General features: G+C 36.6%; 1 protein-coding gene and 1 non-coding gene across 4 annotated transcripts in view; one reads left to right on the plus strand and one right to left on the minus strand.

The window, feature by feature from the left end:
* Nucleotides 1-19,727, plus strand: part of St7 (suppression of tumorigenicity 7) — a 262,405-nt gene that overhangs the window by 95,263 nt on the left and 147,415 nt on the right. The window lies entirely within an intron of this gene.
* Nucleotides 9,564-9,636, minus strand: Trnat-agu (transfer RNA threonine (anticodon AGU)). Its single transcript has one exon. It is a non-coding gene; the product is annotated as a tRNA-Thr (tRNA).

Consider the following 19,727-nt stretch of genomic DNA (forward strand, 5'->3'; position numbering starts at 1 on the left):
TTGCAGAACCTTAGTTGGTTTGACTGCCCTGACTTAGAATAAGGACTGTTTCTTGTGCCTGGTCCATAGATTTCTGATCTATATGGGTATCATGAGGAGGTAAACTCATTTTTCTGCAAGTTTTATTTTTAAGTTCATTATTGTTATATTTGCAAGTGGGTATCAACATCTTTAGAAATATGAACTAACTTGTGTAAATGAGTAATTGGAAACACATCTGCTTTTTCTTTTGTGGAATAGATTGTTCTTTAGCCAATCAGTTTATTTATCTAAATAAGACAGGAAAATCAATAACACATTTTCTTTTTGCAAAAGAAGAGTTATTTTTCATAAAGTTTGTTTGATGATAACTTTTAATTTTTAGTATCTCCCAACAAAACATTCACACTTGACTTGCATTAGCTTTAAAAGTCTTCAGAAATTAATGATTGATTTGCATAAAAATAAGTTGATTTGTGAAATATAAAATAAATATATTTTGTTTAGTACCAATTGTTATAAATCTTTTCTGTTGGTTGTTAATAGAGAGCTTTTTCATGAATAACTTTGTGCTTCTTCACTGAAAGGCTTAATTTGCTTTGATTTCTTAACTAATTGTGGTGAAATTCACAGAACATCTGAAAAGCACTTCTATGAAATCTAATTTTTAATTTATATTTATTTTTTGGGGGGTGAAGGAGGGGTACAAGGGATTGAACTCAGGGGCACTTGACCACTGAGCTACATCATCATCCCAATTTTGTATTTTATTTAGAGACAGCATCTTACTGAGTTGCTTAGCACCTTGCTTTTGCTAAGGCTGGCTTTGAACTTGCAATCCTCCTGCCTTAGTCTCCCCAGTCACTGGGATTATAGGTATGCACCACTATGCCCAGCTTTAATTTATATTTTAATACATTTCTGACATTAGGCCCAAGACTTCCACCAATCTTTATGATTTGTTCAAATATTAAAATTTAACTTTGAAATTTCATACCCATTTGATTAGTGTAACCAGTTGACACAGTGCAAAAGAATTTTTTGTTGTTATTGTTTAAAGAAAGGTCCCAGTAGCCAAACAGCCTGGACAGGGAGGGTGGGGCCTGCTGGAGGCAGACCTTGGGTAGAACTGGACACTGGGTGTTCAGATTCAAAGCCTGTGGATAATGGGGGTCCAACTAGGCCTGGAAGCTGAAGAATCAGTTGAAGCAGAAGATACAGAGAAGGCATAGCTACAAACCCAAGTGTATTGAAAAGCGTTCTTAATCATAGTGCTAGAATTCTCCCTTACCTCTCATGATCGCAGCTGATTGTGGCAAACTGCACCTCTTTTTGTGCGTATTTGCAGCTAAGAAAGATGATGGGCCACTGAAACAAAGGCTGGGCATGGAAATTGAACTACAGAGAAGTTGTTCATACAGCAGTATTAAGAAATAGGCACGGATAAGACTTCTTCATCCTGAAGGTGAAAACAAGTGTTGAGAGACAAAGCATCATTTCTGTGTAGATGTGGTATCTTAATTTATAAATACTTTTCAAGTTAATTTACGAATATAATACAGTTTTGGTCAAAATAAATCTGGGATTTGGGGGAGGAACTTAAAAGGATGATCTAATGGAAAAATAAACATCGGGCTTTCTAAGGACCTTTCTGAAAAGAAAGAACAGTGGTTAATATAAGGAGAACATATAAACACAGACCTGTGGAACAATACTTGAGTCTAGAAATAGGTTTAACAGTATATAAGCCCTTAATATGATAAATATATGTTACCCAGAAAGAAAGATCTGAAGTGGTATTGGGAAGCTGAGTAGCAGTATTTTTAAAATACTTGTATCAATATCTTTTATTATATAACTAAATGAATTTGGATTTTTCATTGTGATAAAATTTACCATATTAATAATTTTAAAGTTTACAGTGTAATAGTGTTAAATGAATTCATAATGTTATACAGCTGTCAAAAACATCAATCTCGGGGCTGGGGATGTGACTCAAGTGGTAGCGCACTCGCCTGGCATGTGTGCGGCCCGGGTTCGATCCTCAGCACCACATACAAACAAAGATGTTGTGTCCGCTGAGAACTAAAAAATAAATATTAAAGGATTCTCTCTCTCTCTCTTTCTCCCTCTCCCACTCTCTCTTTAAAAAAAACAAAAACAAAAACAAAAAACACATCAATCTCCAAAGTTTGTCATCTTATAATAAAACAAAATCTGTACCCATTAGACAATTCCCCATTCTGCCCTCCCTGAAACTACTGTTCTACTTTTTGTCTCTCTGATTCTGCTTCTCTGCCTCATATAAATGGAATCATATAGTATTTGTCTTTCTGTGACTGGCTCATTTCATTTTAGCATAATGTCCTCAAGGTCCACCTATGTTGTTCCATATGGTAGGATTTTCTTTTATGGAAGAATGATAAATCATTGTGTGTATATAACATACATTGCTTATCCCTTTATCTGTTGATGGACACTTGGGTTGCTTCCACATTTTAGCTATTATAAATATTGCTACTATAAACATGAATATACAAATATTACTTTGAGACCCCTTTTCAATTTTGGGGGTATATACCCAGAGTTGGAATTTCTGTGTCACACTGTAATTAAATTTTTAAAATTTTTATGGAACTTATTCATTTTTATCTTATTCATTTTATTATTCATTTATATCCTTATTCATTTGTATCCTCCAAATGTTGAGACTTTTATGTATTAATGGACAAAACAGGTAATTTATACAAGGGGATTTACAACAAGTAATATGAACATGAAAACGTATTTATTATAAGTCATGACCAAAGATCTTGCTTGAATTTATAGCACACATATGATGTCTTATTATTATTGAGGTAATCCTCCTTCCCTTTATAAAAGAGAACAACTCATTTTAGCAAAAATATAGTAAAATTTGTACACTCCTATTTTATAAAGAAATGAAGAAGCTTATTCATCATTCATGAGGAAAATCAGTATAGTCCACTGGGGAATAAAAAAGCAAGTTGTAGATAAAGGTTAAAAAAAAAACCCTCTTAACTGTCATGTTAAGTGAAATAAGCCAGTCATAAAAAGGCAAAGGTCAAATGTTTTATCTGAAATGCAAAAGCTAACTCAAAATAAGGTGGAGTGGGAGGATTAAAAAAAAGAAAAAAGAAACAAAGAATGGAAAAAAAGATAGTGGAGTAGATAAAGGAATGAAGGGGAGGGAGGAGGAATGGGATAAAGACAGTGATATGAATCTGACCTAACTTGCATATTTGAATATACCACCCATTATGTACATCCACAAGACACTGATTTAAAAAAATAACTAGAAATAGCAGAAAGATTAGTAGAGGAGAGGAAAGGGAGTGGGGCAGTGGGAGGAAGGGAGGGGAAGGAGAAGTATTGGGGACTGAATTAGAACACATTATATTTCATTATGTTATAATTATGTCAGAATAAATTCTATTATAATGTATAACTAAAAAAAATTCTCAAATCTTTTGGCCTATTAATTTTATCTCTAGGATTTTATCCCAAGCCAATTGGTTATACATGATACTCAGACTGTATTGTTTCCTATAATAACAAAATATTGTCAGGAACCACAATGTTCATGGTGAGGGAGCTGATGTGTAAGCAATGTTACACTAACATGACAGATCTCATCAGGTCATTATGATGAAAGATATGAAGATGTATAATGTTAAATAGAGCCCATGATTTGATTTCAACAATAGTAAGTATGGGCTGGGGTTGTAGTTCAGTAATAGAATGCTTGCCTAGGACCTGTGAGGCACTTGGGTTCGATCCTCAGCACTATATAAAAATAAATGTCCATCTACAACTAAAAAAAAAAAGAATAATAAGTTTGTGTGAAAGCTGATAGGTAATAAAGTAATTCTATCAAGATGAGAGCTTACAGGGTCTTTTAAAATAATTAAAATAATGTTTAATGTAACATTGCATTTCCTGTAAATAAATTGGAACGGAAATCTAATTCCTGCCTTTGTGAAACCAATTGAAAGTATCGTGGAATCATGGTAGAATTGAAACTTCAGCACATAGTGTTTCAGGTTCCCGAGGTTAAGTGTGATACAGAGAATCAGATACACTGGCCATTTGGCTCTCTGCCTGCAGTTCCAGTCACCCCTGTCAGCTCTGAAGACTACTACATACACCACGTGGGCTGTTCTCCCAAGACTCTACCTATTAGCCCAACCTTTTCTCTGGTTAGCTTTTTAAACTTTTTGAACCTTACACATTTGTGCATGAAGGGTGTGGTTGGGAGTAGTAGAAATAATTCAGGATGTTTTTCACAAGTAATTGGTGTGAATTATTTATCATGTAAAATAATTAGATACCCAGAGTAGATGTATATAATTATCTAACTCCCTAACTGATAAGAAAAATTCATGTCAATGCTCTACTTTCCAGAAGCCATTAGTCAAAGCCTTTGTTTACATCTGTAAAGGCACAAGAGAATATAGATTGAATCAGTAATGTAAGCAGAAGGTCTGAATCCACAGCTAGCACAAAGGGAAGATGATATGTGTGAAGTGATACTAAGGGTGACACTGAAGTTGAAAACAAATGTGCAGCCATTGCTCTATAAGAATAATCAACAGTAGCTGTACTAATAGTTGCTTGGAAAATTCATATGTAAGACAGCTTAAGAATATGAGCATGTTTTTTCAGAATGTATTTCTGGTTTGTCCTGATTCAAAAGCATAAATTATCACTGATTTGGTGGCATATTATTCATCTGGGTCCACCATGACAAAATACTATAGACTCAGTGACCCAAACACTGGGAATTTATTTCTAACATAAATGGAGAGGCCCATTATGAAGAAGTTATGGAGGTTGGAAAGTCTAAGATCAAGGTGCCAGCTGATTTGGTTCCCTGGAAAGGGTTTTCTTCCTGACTTGCAGAAAGTAAACTTCCTGTGCCTTCACATGAGGTCAGGGGAAAAAAGCTTTCTGGAGTCTCTTTTTATAAGAGCACTAATCCCATCATACCCTCCCTCTCTCTAATTGCCTTCCAAGGCCCCATCTCCAAATACCATCACATTGGTTTGGACTTTAACATAGGAATTTTGGAGGGATAGCACATGGTAATCTTGTCAGCAGGGACCCTATTTTGTACTTTTACAAATCCCAGGCAGAGAGCTTGTTTCAGTTGGAGCACATTTGCTGTAATTGAGATCAGAGACCTACTGTTTGAAGGTAGTAGTTTGTTAATCTTTTGCTTATTGTGATCTGAAATGCAATCACAGTTTCTTAATAATTTGTGGAATTTATTTTAATGACTTGACTTCTGTTAGAATATTTAGCAACAATATCAGTTCAGGTCATGTGTTTATTCTTTTTTCTTTTCCTTTTCTAGAAAATTTATATTTTTAATAGAGCACATTTTTTAGGATATTACAAATTTGTGCAGTCTCTTCAAAAATGATTATAGTAGTTTATAAATAAATTAAATTTACCATCTTACTAAGTGAATGTTTATGTTTATATATTCTGTTAAACATTAGATGAATTTCAGGATGAGACAAAGGAATAAATGGCCCATTCTGACCTTAGCTGGATAGCTCTCTTTGTAACCAAACCAGTATATCCTATTCTGTGTAACCTCACCCCGCCAACCCATGGGTAAGTTTTGTCACTTCAGTTAGAGTTATTGGTGCATTAATTTCCCATAAGACAGATGTAGGGGAACACAAAATATAAGAACTTTCAGTTTTTTGTGTCTATCAAAAGAAAAAAAATTAAGAAATCACTTGTTTTTGGCTATTGTGGAGACTTTCATTAATCTGAACTGATATTAAAAGAAAATTTTTAAAAGCATTCTGTGATAGGAGCATTGTACTAGAGATAGAAGAAAAATGCATAAATCAAAATCATATCAAAGAAAGGCTTGGAGCCATGTGCGGTGGTAGACACCTATAATTCAAGCAACTCCGTAAGCTGAGGCAGGAGGATTGCAAATTGGGGGCCAGCCTTAGCAATTTATTGATACCCTGTCTCAAACTAAAAAATAAAAAGGGTTGGGGATGTGGCTCAGTGGTAAAGGGCCCCTGAGATAAATCCCCAGTATGGCGGGGGGTGGGGGGGAATCCAGTATAACTGGAAACCAAATCTTAGGTGTTTGTTTTTTGTTTCTTCTTTGCATTGGTATTTACTTTTGTATTTACACTCTGTTTTCTTTTGATCTTAGAATTAAATGAGAAAGGAATTTGGATTTTAAGGTCATTTTTATAATATTGCTGGTGATTTTATGTGAATTGTAAAATATATTTCCAAATCTATTTTCCCTCCTTCCCTCCCTTCCCAAAGATTAAAAATTTTCAAAATGATAAAGTTTTTGGTTTCATGAATTTTTGTTTTTTTATTTTGACACTTATATAAAAAAGTCGCATCTAATATTTTTTGATTTCTTCTGTCTTCCTATCGAAACATAATTTACTTGATTCTTGGAAGAAGACCGGATTAAAAAATGCCTACTACTTGAAAAATGTCTTGGATACTAATTATTGCCAGTGTTTCCTCCACCCAGGGGATATAACTTAATGCCAGTGTGTGTCATTAAAGCAATTCCCAATAGGCATTATGTATATTAATCTGTATCAGTGCTCTTATATAAGACTTGAAGTACAATAATTTTGAGAACATTAAGTCCCTAGTCAGGGACATAATTAGAATTTCTCATATTTCTTCAATAATTACAGTAAAGATATGACAGTGTCATATGGTATTAATTTAAAGGTGTTTTGCTACCTTTGATTTTTTTTTCTTATGGCATTTCATTAAACAGCATAAAAGTTTCTACTTTTCTGTTAAAGATAAATAAACATTAAAATTTATGGAACAATGTACATGGAAAAAGCTTTTTCCTTTTTCTTATCCTACATTAACATAGTAGTAAATAAAAATACAACATTTCACTTTTCTTTTAGCTAATATTTTCTTAGAAAAAAATTTTAAGAAAAAATGTGATGTAATTATTTATAAAAGGTATTAATGAGCTATCAAAGTAATTAAAAAGTTACTTTCCTATAGGCTTCTGCCAGGGGCTTCCAGAAAAGTCTCAGAAGAATTTGCTATTTTAATAACTATTTAATTAACTTGAGAAAAGTCCCAAGTGAGCCATAACTATAAACATACTTCAGAAAAGGTAGTAGCTCTAATTTGTGTAATGATGTCTTCTCTAGTGGCAAGACCAAAGTACTGTGGTCCAGGCACAGTGGTGCACACCTGCAATTCCAGGGTTTCAGGAGGTTGAGGCAGAAGGATTACAATTTCAAGGCCTGCCTCAGCAACTAAGTGAGGCTCTAAACAACTTAGTGAGATCCCATCTCAAAATAAAAAATAAAAATGGCTGGGGATGTGGATCAGTGGATAAGCATCCTTGTGTTCAATCTCCAGTATCCAAAAGAAAAGGAAAAAGAAAAAAAGTATTGTGGTTTGCAGGTGCAATTTGGGTATAATTTATTAATTTTCGTAGGGTTTTTTTTGTGGGGGAAGGGGGATACTGGGGATTGAACTCAGCAGCACTTAACCACTGAACCACATCCCCAGCCCCCGCCTTTTTAAAAAATTTTATTTAGAGATTGGGTCTTACTGTGTTGCTTAGGGCCACACTAAGCTGAGGCTCACTTTGAACTTGCAATCCTCCTGTCTCAGCCTCCTGAGTGGTTGGGTTTACAAGTGTGCACCACTACGCCTGGCTTAGCAGAATTTAAAACATGTAAACCACATTGTTTTCTTCTGAACATTGCTAAAATATTTTCTGAGATCAGTTGCTTCAGAAACCTATTTTATAGCAGAGGTTTACCACTCTTCTTTAGGGTAACACACTCCCTGGCCTGTGGATTTTTAAGGAAAAGTTTGTCTCTTCCTACCATTTACTCCTCAGAGACATTTCTAGGGGAGAGAATCTTTACCCCAACTCTTCCCCTGTGTCAAAGGACACAGGAATTTAGCTTCATGATCTTAATGGGCTTTGTTTTTGACTCTAGAATTGAGCAACACTTAATTCCACATATTAGAAAAAGTATTCTGGTGAGTATAGCAGTAGATGTTGGGTTTATGTGGGGCGGCGGGGTGGGGGGGAAGGGGATGAAGAGAAGCAGCAAAAAATAAAGACAAAAAGTAAATTGATCATTTCAGAGTTACTTTCCTTGTGAGACAGCGATAGGGAGACAGAACAATAGAAAAATAAGTGACTGGTTAACATCAGGTTATTTCAAGTTAGTGTGTGTGTGTGTGTGTGTGTGTGTGTAGAAGACAGAAGGGCCTTCATTTTTGTGCCAATTGAAAATGACCTATTTGGGAAATTCGGCTCTAATTTCTCTAATCCAATTCTTGGGAAGTACAGACAGATAAACTGAGTGTCAGCTTGGTGACATGGTGTGCTTGGAATTTAATCCAGCCAGTGACCTCCTGTAAATTTGATTAATACAGGTGTGAACTGTAAGGGTTTCTAGCAAACAAGTGCCGGGGCACCAGAAGACTAACCCTCCTGTGTTCTCTACTATCCACAGTAGAATGGAAAAGCTTAGATCATATTTATTAAAACAAAACAGAAAAATAAATAAAGAAAGAAAACACTTTGACCTTGAAGGGGGAAAAAAAAACCATTCAGTGTGAGTTTTGTTTTTCTTTTGGGTGTATCTCTCTCTTACACTGTTGTGTGAAGCACACTGCCTGGAACTCTGCAGTCCTTTAAGTCAGTTAAGGATTAAGTAGCCCTGTGAGGTGGAGCTGATACTCTAATACAGTGGCAAGGAACTGAGCCTCAGCAGGGATGTATATGCCACCGAGATCCCATAGCTTGTTGGAAATAGAACCAGGAATTGGAGCTTTTTGGCTCAAGTCTATTACAGTACACTTTGTTCTGCACCAGCTCACTCCCACTTCCGTGTTCTAGCCAGTGCAGGTTGTGCATGTAGAACAGGAAAGCACAGGGTTCTGCCTTAAATCTTTGCTTTTTCTTCTGGGTGTCCACCAAAGTTGGGCCATCTCTAATGCAAGTTGTCACTATCTCTCCCTTCAACACAGCAGCAGCCTTCTGACTATGTGCCATTCCCCTCAGAGTTGCTGGTTATCTTTTTGAAATATAATTTGTGTAATATCATCCTTCTGCTTAATAACTTTCAGTGACTTTCCACAGCACTTGTAGTGGAATCCAAAATAAGAGATCCAGCATGTCCTGGCTCCAGCTTATCTCTTCCTCATTTGAACAATGATTGCTTCAGGACCTTTGCTGTGGTTCTTCAAGTTCCTTCTGACAACTTCCAATTTATCTGTCAGATTTCAGCTAAAGAATACCTTCTCTTACTTCCGAATCTAAGTGGTCCTGTTTTATTCACGTTCTTTCTCTCTTTTGGCATTTATAATTTGCCTTTATTTTCATTTAATAATAACATTTAGCAAGCCCTTCCAGTTTGCCAATCATCTGCCTTCAATCCTGTCTTTACATGAGGAAGTAAAATACTTTCCAGTTTATAGCAAGCAGTGAGCCAGGACTTAAACCCAGGCTTCCTCTATAAGACAGGGGAGGACAATCTTTTTTTTTCTTTTTTTTGTGGGGGGGGGGGCGCTGGGGATTGAACCCAGGGTCTTGTGCATACTAGGCAAGCACTCTACCAACTGAGCTATATCCCCAGCCTGGGGGAGGACAATCTTTGTCTATGTATTATTGTATTCCCAGAACCCAACATATGTAGGCCCTCAATAGATACATGTTAAATAAATAAACCCATAACACTGACTTTTTAAAAATTACAGCTTTGTTAAAAAATAATTCACATGTAGTAAAATCTACCCTTTTAAAAGGTACAATTAAGTGGTTTTTAGTATATTCTCAGCATTGTGCACTCATCATCACTATCTAATTTTAGTGTATTTTCATCACTCCAAAAATAACGATATACCACTTCCCATTTCCCTCCCCCACCATTCCCTGGAAAATACTAATCTGCTTTCTGTCTCTGGATTTACTTATTCAAAAAATTTTACGTAAATGGAAGCATGCAGTAGGCAGCCTTTTGTGACAGCCTCGGTCTTTTAGCATGTAAAGGCCCACTTATGTTGTAGCATGTATGACAAAGCTCCATTGCTTTTTCTTTTTCTCTTTTATTTTCATTGCTTTTTCTTATTGAATTCTAATAATATATATTATTTGTCCACTCAACAGTGGATAGACTTTGGGCTGTTTCTACTGTACGGCTTTATGAAAATACTTGAGTGAAGAGTTTGCACAAGTTTTTGTGTGGACACGCCTTTTCAGTTCTCATGGTTATGTATCTAATAGTGGAATTGCTGGGTCATGTGGTAACTCTATTTTTAACATTTTGAAGAACCGCCAAACTGTTTTCTAGAGTGACACTATGACTAAGAAAACCAGAGCTAAAGAGTATTTAAAACAGTAAAAACACTGAGGCCAGCCTGGGCAACACAGCAAGACCCTGTCTTAAAATAAAAACTCTATCTTAAAATACAAAATATAAAGCTCAGTGGCTGAATGCCCCTGGGTTCAATCCCCACAAGTACCATAAAATAACAACAGAACGTTGAAAACCGATTTCATTCAGGACTATTGCAATAAGGAGAAAGAGACTCCAGTAAAGAACTAGGCTCAATTTTGAATGCAACCAAGAAAAATGGGGATTTACAGCCAAGGGGTGTGGTGTGTGTGGGAGGAGGAAAGGTCAGTGGACCAAGAACTACCAAGAGGATAGGATGAACTGACCGAACAGGATTCTTATGAAAGGTTGGCCAGGATGATCAGATATCACCTGGGGCATAGTTGGGGATGAGAAATTTCATCAGATATTGAGGATGATCAAATATCTATGGTGGGAGATTATGGCTAAACTGATTCAGCAGGATTCTTACTAAAATAGATCAATGCAAAGATGAACACAGAGGTCCAAAAGTTAATGCCTCATTGGGAAGAGGATTCTAGGAGCCTGGCTTCAATTTGGTCAAGGAGATGTTCTTTGTCCTGCCCCAAACAGGCCCTTTGTATATTCCCTTCCCAGTGCTCTTCCTTGCCTGTGTTAGCAAGGAGGCTTCTCTTACTATTCTTAAATTCCACTGTGACATTTCATTTGGTATCCAACATTGTTGGTAGACCTGGTGCTGGCTAAGCTGGCAGGATTTTCCTTAAGGCCAGTAAAGCTGCTTTGTTTCCTGTTTCATGCTTACAAATAATAAAGCTCTTTTTTTTTTTAGATCTAAATAGAAAGATTTGTCAGGTCTGACAGTTGAGTTCTCTTTTGAAATCTCATTTATGCTGTAAATAGCCAAAGGTAGCATCATATATTATCAAGCCACAGTTTAGGACACTATTCTCATCATGAATGCATATTTGAGCTAAATAATTACAACTTTTTCTTTTTCCTTTCTCATTTTAACTATTCTTTTTTTTTTTTATTCTTTCCTTTCTCTCTCCTGTTGTCCTCTTTTCTTTCTATACTTCAGGATAAGGAGTGGCTCTGATCTAATACTAAGAAGGTTGTTATGGTTGTTTTTTATTATTATTTTATTCCACTTACTGAAGTATAGAGTGGGTTGCTTACAAATTAACTGGCAACAACTCAAAACAACTTTAAGTTTCTTACAAACTATTTCATCCTGTGTTTTTTCTGCTTTGCCACTACTCTTCTACAATATGTCACATATCTTCAACTAATACAAATCCAGATTTATTTTGAGAACTTACAAGTGCTCCTGGAAATAATTGACTTTCTTGAAGAGTTGGAAATGCAGAGTTTTTAACCATAAAAATGAGGGCCCCCCTCCATAACTAGAGCATCTTCACTTTCTCCAAGTTTTAACTGTAGCTCTTTTTGTACAGTGAGCAACTAATGTAATGCGAGCCGCTCCTATTGCATGTGCTGTTATCACAGCAAGTGAATTCTAGTGATTAGAATTGTTGGGTTACATTAAAATTCACGACACATGCCTCTTACCTTACATGGTGCTCATTCTCTGTGTATTTAACTAATGTGCCATTTTGCCATTCACTTTGGCACAGGGAGCCTGATTTTAGAGAATGTGAAACAGAGAACAGCTGGGGAAGAATGAATACCCAGAACCCAGTGCCAGGATTACCATACTGATGCAGATATTCTGAGAAGGCATCTTTTGAAGCAGGTTAAAAGAAAATGCCAAGTGGAGCTGAAGCAGACCTTGCCCTGGCACGTGATGCTGGTCAAGGAGGTACTTGGCTTCCTTCAGCTGCATTCTGCTCTCAGATTGCCAGCTGCTTCTGGCCAGCTGCTTGAGCACAGCTAAAATGGAAGAATATTATTACTATGTATTTTTTATTTGAAAATCTGTTGATAATTTCTGAAGTTTATTTTATCAGCAGTGGCATATAGATGAAAACTAAAAACTTAGAGATCTAAAAGGAAAATAACTTATCCTCCTCCCTCTGCAAAATTATTTTGAAAAGATTGTGCCTTCCCTTTGTGGATAATTTTCAGACAGGGGGTATTTTTTCACTCCTAATTATAATATAGTTAGATGTAATTAAATTTTAATAAATACAATGCAAAGATGAATTTAGATGGGTGTACAGCATAAATTTATAGGTTTTATGGATGTAGAATTTGTAGAAAGAGAAACTAACTACTGAAATTTAAATGCTGTCTGCAGTGGGCCCTCAGGTTAGGAGTTTGATTCAACCTTTCTTCTTTGTTACCAATTCTCCCATTTCATCCTAAACGTGATGTCTAGCAATAGATAATATCACCCCTTTTTATGTTCTTTGGTTATTTTTATTACCGGCAGGGTCTCCTAACTTGTTCTTCTGTGGGCACAAGAGACCGCACACCAAGATCTTCAGAAATTGTCCTGATCCGTCCAGGTGCATGTGAAAGCACAGTTTGGATCATGGATTGCCGGGGTGCCTTCCTGAGCTGTGACTTCCCCTCAGTTTAGTACCTTCTTATGCTCTCTGTACAGCAATGTATGCACTAGGCAGCTCACTATGGAAGCAAGATCCCCTTGAAATCCTTTTAAATTAGATTGATTTTTTTATTACCCTGCAATATTATCCATGAGTTTTTTAATATGGAATAAATTTTCTTTTTTTTTCCAGGATTTCTGTGATCCTTTTTTTTAAAAAAATTATTTATTTATTTTTGCATTACAATTCTTAATACACCATTATACCATAATTTATCATATCTCTGAATATATATAAGGTATGTTGACACCAAATTCACATCTTCATACATGTATTTTATATAATTGGAATAAATATTCTAACCATCAAGTAAAATTGATGCTCCAGGAAGACATTGACGTTTTAGGTTGTTGCTTCCTGATATTCTGGGTACTCTGGTTTGGAGAATCATAGACTTAGTGTGGCTTTGGGGAAAATTTCTTTTTTTCTATTTTTGAAATGGACCTCATAGATACCAAGTACCTTCAGAACATATGATGATAGAATCTGGATAATTAGAAGAGGTAGGAAGATCACAAATTCCAGATTACAAATGGGACCCTATCTCAAAATAAAAAATAAAAAGGGCCAGAGATATTACTCAGGGGTAAGACACTCCTAGGTTCAATCATCACTACTACAGTACCAAAAAAAATAGATACTGTGTGGGCCTTGCATGGTGGTGTGTGCCTGTAATACTAGCCATTGAGGAGGCTGAGGCAGGAAGAGGGAGGCCAGCATGGTTTGTTTATTTATTTATTTATTTATTTATTTATTTATTTTTTAAAAATATCTGGATAATTAGAAGCTTTCTACTCTTAGTGTTAGAACCTGAAAGTCTGGTAGTCTGACTTCTAGATCTGGCTGTTAATTGTGATGTTAGACAAGTTACTTAACATCTTCAGGCCCATTTTCTAATCTGTAAAACAAGGGGATGGATTATGAGTGATACAGCAACATTTTCCAAAGTGTGTTTTGTGAATTATTACTTGCAAAAGATATTCTAAGAGTGTTTGCCAGGGGCTGGTAGGAGGAGGAAATGGGGAACTGTGGTTTACTGGGCGTAGAGTTTCATTTTGCAAGATAAAAAAAGTTCTGGAAATTGATTGCACAACAACATAAATGCATTTAACACTACTAAACTGTCCAGTTAGAAATTATTAAGGTGGTAAATTTTGTATTATGTGGATTTTACCACAATTTTTAAAAAATCTTAAAGGTTCTACCTTTAAACGAACAAATTGTGTCTTACACCCTCCTCCTAGAGAGTTCCAGTATACTCCAAACCTCAGAGACCTCCTCCACTAAAAAATGTTTCAACTTTAACCCAGTATTTCTCAAGTCGTTCCTCCTCAATTAAATTAACATCCATTACTTGGAGTTCCATTTGGGAAGAGGTCATCCTAGATTTTTTCCAGCTTAAACATGTTCTTCAAAGACACCATGTGGGATAGTAGTTATGATGACACACCTGTAATCCCAGTGACTCTGGAGACTGAGGCAGGAAGATCACAATTCCAGACTACAAATGGGACCCTATCTCAAAATAAAAAATAAAAAGGGCCAGAGATTTGACTCAGGAATCAGACACTCCTAGGTTCAATCACCACTATCATAGCACCAAAAAAAAAAATAGATACTATGTGGGCCTTGCATGGAGGTGTGTGCCTGTAATACCAGCAATTGAGGAGGCTGAGGCAGGAAGATGGAGACCAGCATGGATAATTTATTTATTTATTTTAAATTTATTTATTTATTTGTTCTAATTTGTTATACATGACAGCAGAATGCGTTTTGATTCATAGTACACAAATGGAGCACAATTTTTCATTTCTCTGGTTATACACAAAGTAGTCACACCATTAGTGTCTTCATATATGTACCTAGAGTAATGATGTCCATCTCATTCCATCTTCAGCCTGGATAATGTAGAGACACCCTGTCTCAAAATAAAAAATAAGAAGGGCTGGGGATGTAGCTCAGTGGTAAAGTATACCTATGTTTAATCCCCAGTACCAGGGAAAAGAAAAGAAAAAGACATCATGTGGGCCATGCCAGGGTAAGACCTAGAAAACCTGATTGATAAAGATGAGTTCAGGGCTTTTCAACCCTGTTAAGGTCATGGTTTGTTTAGAAAGTAATAATTTTGGGGGGCTGGGATTGTGGCTTGGTGGTAAAGTGCTTGCCTAGCACTTGTGAGGCACTGGGTTCGATTCTCAGCACCACATAAAAATAAATAAATAAAGGTATTAAAAAAAGAAAGTAATAATGTTTTTAGAGCACTCTGGGGGTAAACAGACAAGGTGACTAGGTGCTAGAGGAGCTGGGTAACCCAATAACACACTGGATAATGATCTGATCATCAGATGTTCAGCAAGTTATCACTGGGGAAGCCTCGTGGAAGGCTTATTCTTCAAGAATCATCATTTGGCACCTTTGGCCTGTGAGAAAGGCGTTGGAGGCAGAACATACTAAACTCCATGCTATCTGCTTTTCTTTAGTAACAATTTATTGTCTGCTTTAGGTGAACCAGAAAATCTCCTGATTGTCTGTATGGCTGTGGTTATTGCTGGTCGTTAAACTAACAGAAATCCTGAGTGGCATGACAGTGAGGAAGGAGAGGTTTCCAGGAGGATGATAGTCTTCCAGGGTTTATTTAATGCATGTAGTGATTAATTCAACAGCCTTCTAGTTGTAAAGTGAGGGCATATATACTAATGTCATAAGCAGAATAATTCTCATTTCATGGAGGAAAGTTTTTTCAACTTCACATTTACTAGATTTCTCTAGTTACTATTTGATAGCCGTATGGATTGGGCATGGTCATATTTATATTAGTACATTCTTGAATCAGTGAGTGAGGTCTGCATTTTGCAGACCAAAGTCCTCTTTCTGAAGCCTAATTCTTTTTTTAAAGAAAGAGTGAGAGAGAAGAGAGAGGGGAGAGAATTTTAATATTTATTTTTTAGTATTTGGCGGACACAACATCTTTGTCTGTATGTGGTGCTGAGGATCGAACCCGGGACACACGCATGCCAGGCGAGCGCGCTACCGCTTGAGCCACATCCCCAGCCCTCTGAAGCCTAATTCAACCCTCTCCCTCAGTTGATGTCATTTCATATCTTCTGAATGGCTTACTTAAAGATTCTAGACTAGAATGAAAAGCAAGAAAATAGAGAGAGAGAGAGAGAGAGAGAGAAGATGTGTATCATTGTTGAGTTAGCATTTCTATTCAGCTCAGAAACCAAAATAAAGTTGTCATGATCCATTGGGTAATGGATGTTTGGTTTCAGAAGTGTCAGGTCCTCCCTGAATCCCATTTTGCACTTACTGCCATTTTCCTCTTGAAATAATGGTTATTTTTACCATCATTTGTGCTTTACTGTTTTCTCTAAGAATCCTATTTGAGGGAGTTCAAGTTTTAAAACTAAATGTAAAACTGCATCTTTGCTTAGTGACAGGGGTCCACTGAGAAGTCTTATTGACAACCTATTCTGGGCTTTTGAGCCAGCAGTTTAATTACCACCTATTGAGCTTGTTTGATTTGTCACTTCTTGGGATCTGGCCAGGCAGAGCTAATTCTTTCTACCAGAGTAAGGCTGGTGGGCAGGAACCAGAGTTGGGAAGAGATGGCAGCCACTTTAGCTACTTCGGCTTTAAGTGTAGATGAAGTTATGTGTCAGCTTATTCCAGAGTCCAAAGCGGTGTGCAGTCATGAGATCTAGTAAGGGCACACAGAAACCAGGGCAGAAAGGAGTCTGAAGCAAAGGGCAACATCCAAAAGTCACAGGCTTGCGATTCTCAAGTCCTGGAAGTTGTGCTGCCATTCACCAAGGGGGCATTAAGACTGTGCTCCAGTCGCTCAGATTCTGGGCTTTAAGATTCTGGGCTTTAGTTTCTGCAGAACGAATCTGAAATGAATGTGACAGTAAGCAAGCTACTGGAATGAGACTTGGATGGGTACAGGGGTTGCAGGCAGGACCAGAAGAAATTTAGGAATAGCTGTGCATGGCAGCACACGCCTGTGATCCCAGCAATGAGGGGAGCTGAGTTAGGCGCATCCCAAGTTTATGGCCAGCCTGAGCAATTTAGTGAGAGCCTCTCAAGATAAAAAATAAAAAGGAATAGTAGTGTGGCTCAGTGGTACCACATCCTTGGTTCAGTCCCCAGTACCACCCTAAAAGAAAGAAAGAAAGAAAAAACCCTCAGTAATAAAAACTGGGAGAAATCTATAAGCTGTTGAGCCCTATCTAGGTCTTCACACAGTCCACTACTGTGTAGCATTTTAAATAACAGGATAGATCTGGAAGTGGACAATAGTCCATGATATATTAAGTCAAAATGCAAACTATACTGTATCATACAACCTGTCCTGCTTTGGGGGAATGTATGATCTTAGAGACAGGAACTTTGGGACATGGTAACATAAAACTCCATTCAGATAAAAGATACAAACACCTTATTGTACTTTACAGGAATAGGTATTTTGTTTGCTTTTTGTTTTTATCTATTTATCCTGCAGGAAGGCCCACAGTTATTGAATAATCAATATTGGCAACTGGTATCCTGAAAAGTGCCAGTGCGTGGTTATGGGCACAAAGTCCGGATCCTAGCTGCCTGGGTTTAAATCCTGTTTCTATTGCTGTCTTGTTGTTTGACTTTGGTAAGTCATCTAAGTTTTCTGTGCCTGTTTCCCCAACCGTACAATGGGGACAATGTAGTAATTACTTCGTAGGGTAGTTATGAGGATTCAGTGAGCTAGTATTTGTGAAATATGTAGAGCAGTGCCTGGCCCAGCTCTCTACAAGTATTTGTTAAGCAAATAAACAAAGAAAATATATACTTTCTCAGCTTCCAAGAATCAATCAGGAAGTAACCTCAGATTTTTCATCTCATGGGTGATGTTCTCTTAGGACATTTAGAATTTAGAAAGTATTATTCCAAGAACGGTGGGAAAAGTAGAGTTAAAATTATCATCAGACTATTATTAGATTAAGTTTTTGATCTTAATTCTTTCTGAAATTAAAAAAGAGATACTAGTGACTTTCAATTGGCTGTTCTGTGAATTTATGCTCTAATGATTTAGTAGTAGATGTTGCTACATTTTTTTTTATATACAGTTATCCTAATATCTAGTGTAGGTGGCTGGTCTTTTTCTCCCCATAGATAATGCTTTGACAGAAAACACATCCAAACTGCCCACTCTTTCCCTTCCCTCAAACATACTATTAACGAGTTTAACAAAAGATAGTGCAAATGACACACATCTGTGAATAGCTAGGCCCAGATTGGTACAAAGAAAAGACAAGTAATTTTATAAACTGTGACATCAAATAAGGAGGCAGAATAATAGGATTTTGTTTTAATAAGAAGTTGAGAGATTAAACCACCTAAATCTTTGTAATAGTGTCAGGGAAAGTTTAAGAATCATTAGTCAACAAAATGCACAATGGTGTTTCAGTTAGATCCCCTGCAAGATTAGATTTGATTGGCTTCTCCTTAGACCTTGAACTGTAGTTGGCTGTCATGTTTGTTTACTAGTAAGTAGAGGGACTGTGGTGAATAATGTCCTGTGCAGCTTTTTTGGTACAGGTGCACAGTTCCATAGAAAGATTTAAAATTAGTTAGCATTGCAGCTAAACAATGAGTAGACATCACAATTTAGGTTATTGAAGAATTTAGTACTTTTGAGTACAGTTAATTCCTTCTTTCTAGTTCAATTCCAAGAAACTGAACATTTAAGAATTATCCCCTGGTGATAAAGGTGATTGATACCAATGGTGTACTAATAAGGTCAGAATAATTCATACTCCTTCTTTAGCATTTTTATGAGAAATGAAGATGAAAATAATTACTCTAAAATACTTTGCAAATTTATTAACATATATCCTATTCTTGAAAAGTTATAAATGACTAGTGTTCTTCACATAGTCTGAGTGAATAAGCACCTATACTTCAAAGGTCATAATTTTTTTATTTTATTTATTTTTTTATTGGTTGTTCAAAACATTACAAAGCTCTTGACATATCATATTTCATACATTAGATTCAAGTGGGTTATGAACTCCCATTTTTACTCCAAATACAGATTGCAGAATCACATCGGTTACACATCCACATTTTTACATGATGCCATATTAGTGACTGTTGTATTCTGCTACCTTTCCTATCCCCTACTATCCCCCTTCCCCTCCCCTCCCATCTTCTCTCTCTACCCCATCTACTGTAATTCATTTCTCTGCTTGTTTTTTTTCCCTTTCCCCTCACAACCTCTTATATGTAATTTTGTATAACAATGAGGGTCTCCTTCCATTTCCATGCAATTTCCCTTTTCTCTCCCTTTCCCACCCATCTCATGTCTCTGTTTAATATTAATCTTTTCCTCCTGCTCTTCCTCCCTGCTCTGTTCTTAGTTGCTCTCATTATATCAAAGAAGACATTTGGCATTTGTTTTTTAGGGATTGGCTGGCTTCACTTAGCATAATCTGCTCTAATGCCATTCATTTCCCTGCAAATTCCATGATTTTGTCATTTTTTAGTGCTGCATAATACTCCATTGTGTATAAATGCCACATTTTTTTTTTTTTATCCATTCATCTATTGAAGGGCATCTGGGTTGGTTCCACAATCTAGCTATTGTTAATTGTGGTGCTATGAACATCTATGTGGCAGTATCCCTGTAGTACGCTCTTTTAAGGTCTTCAGGGAATAGTCCAAGAAGGGCATATCAAAAGGTGGTTCCATTCCCAGCTTTCCCAGGAATCTCCATACTGCTTTCCAAATTGGCCGCACCAATTTG

This window comes from Callospermophilus lateralis, chromosome 1 (assembly GCF_048772815.1).
Source record: "Callospermophilus lateralis isolate mCalLat2 chromosome 1, mCalLat2.hap1, whole genome shotgun sequence".
NCBI classification, from domain to species: domain Eukaryota; kingdom Metazoa; phylum Chordata; class Mammalia; order Rodentia; family Sciuridae; genus Callospermophilus; species Callospermophilus lateralis.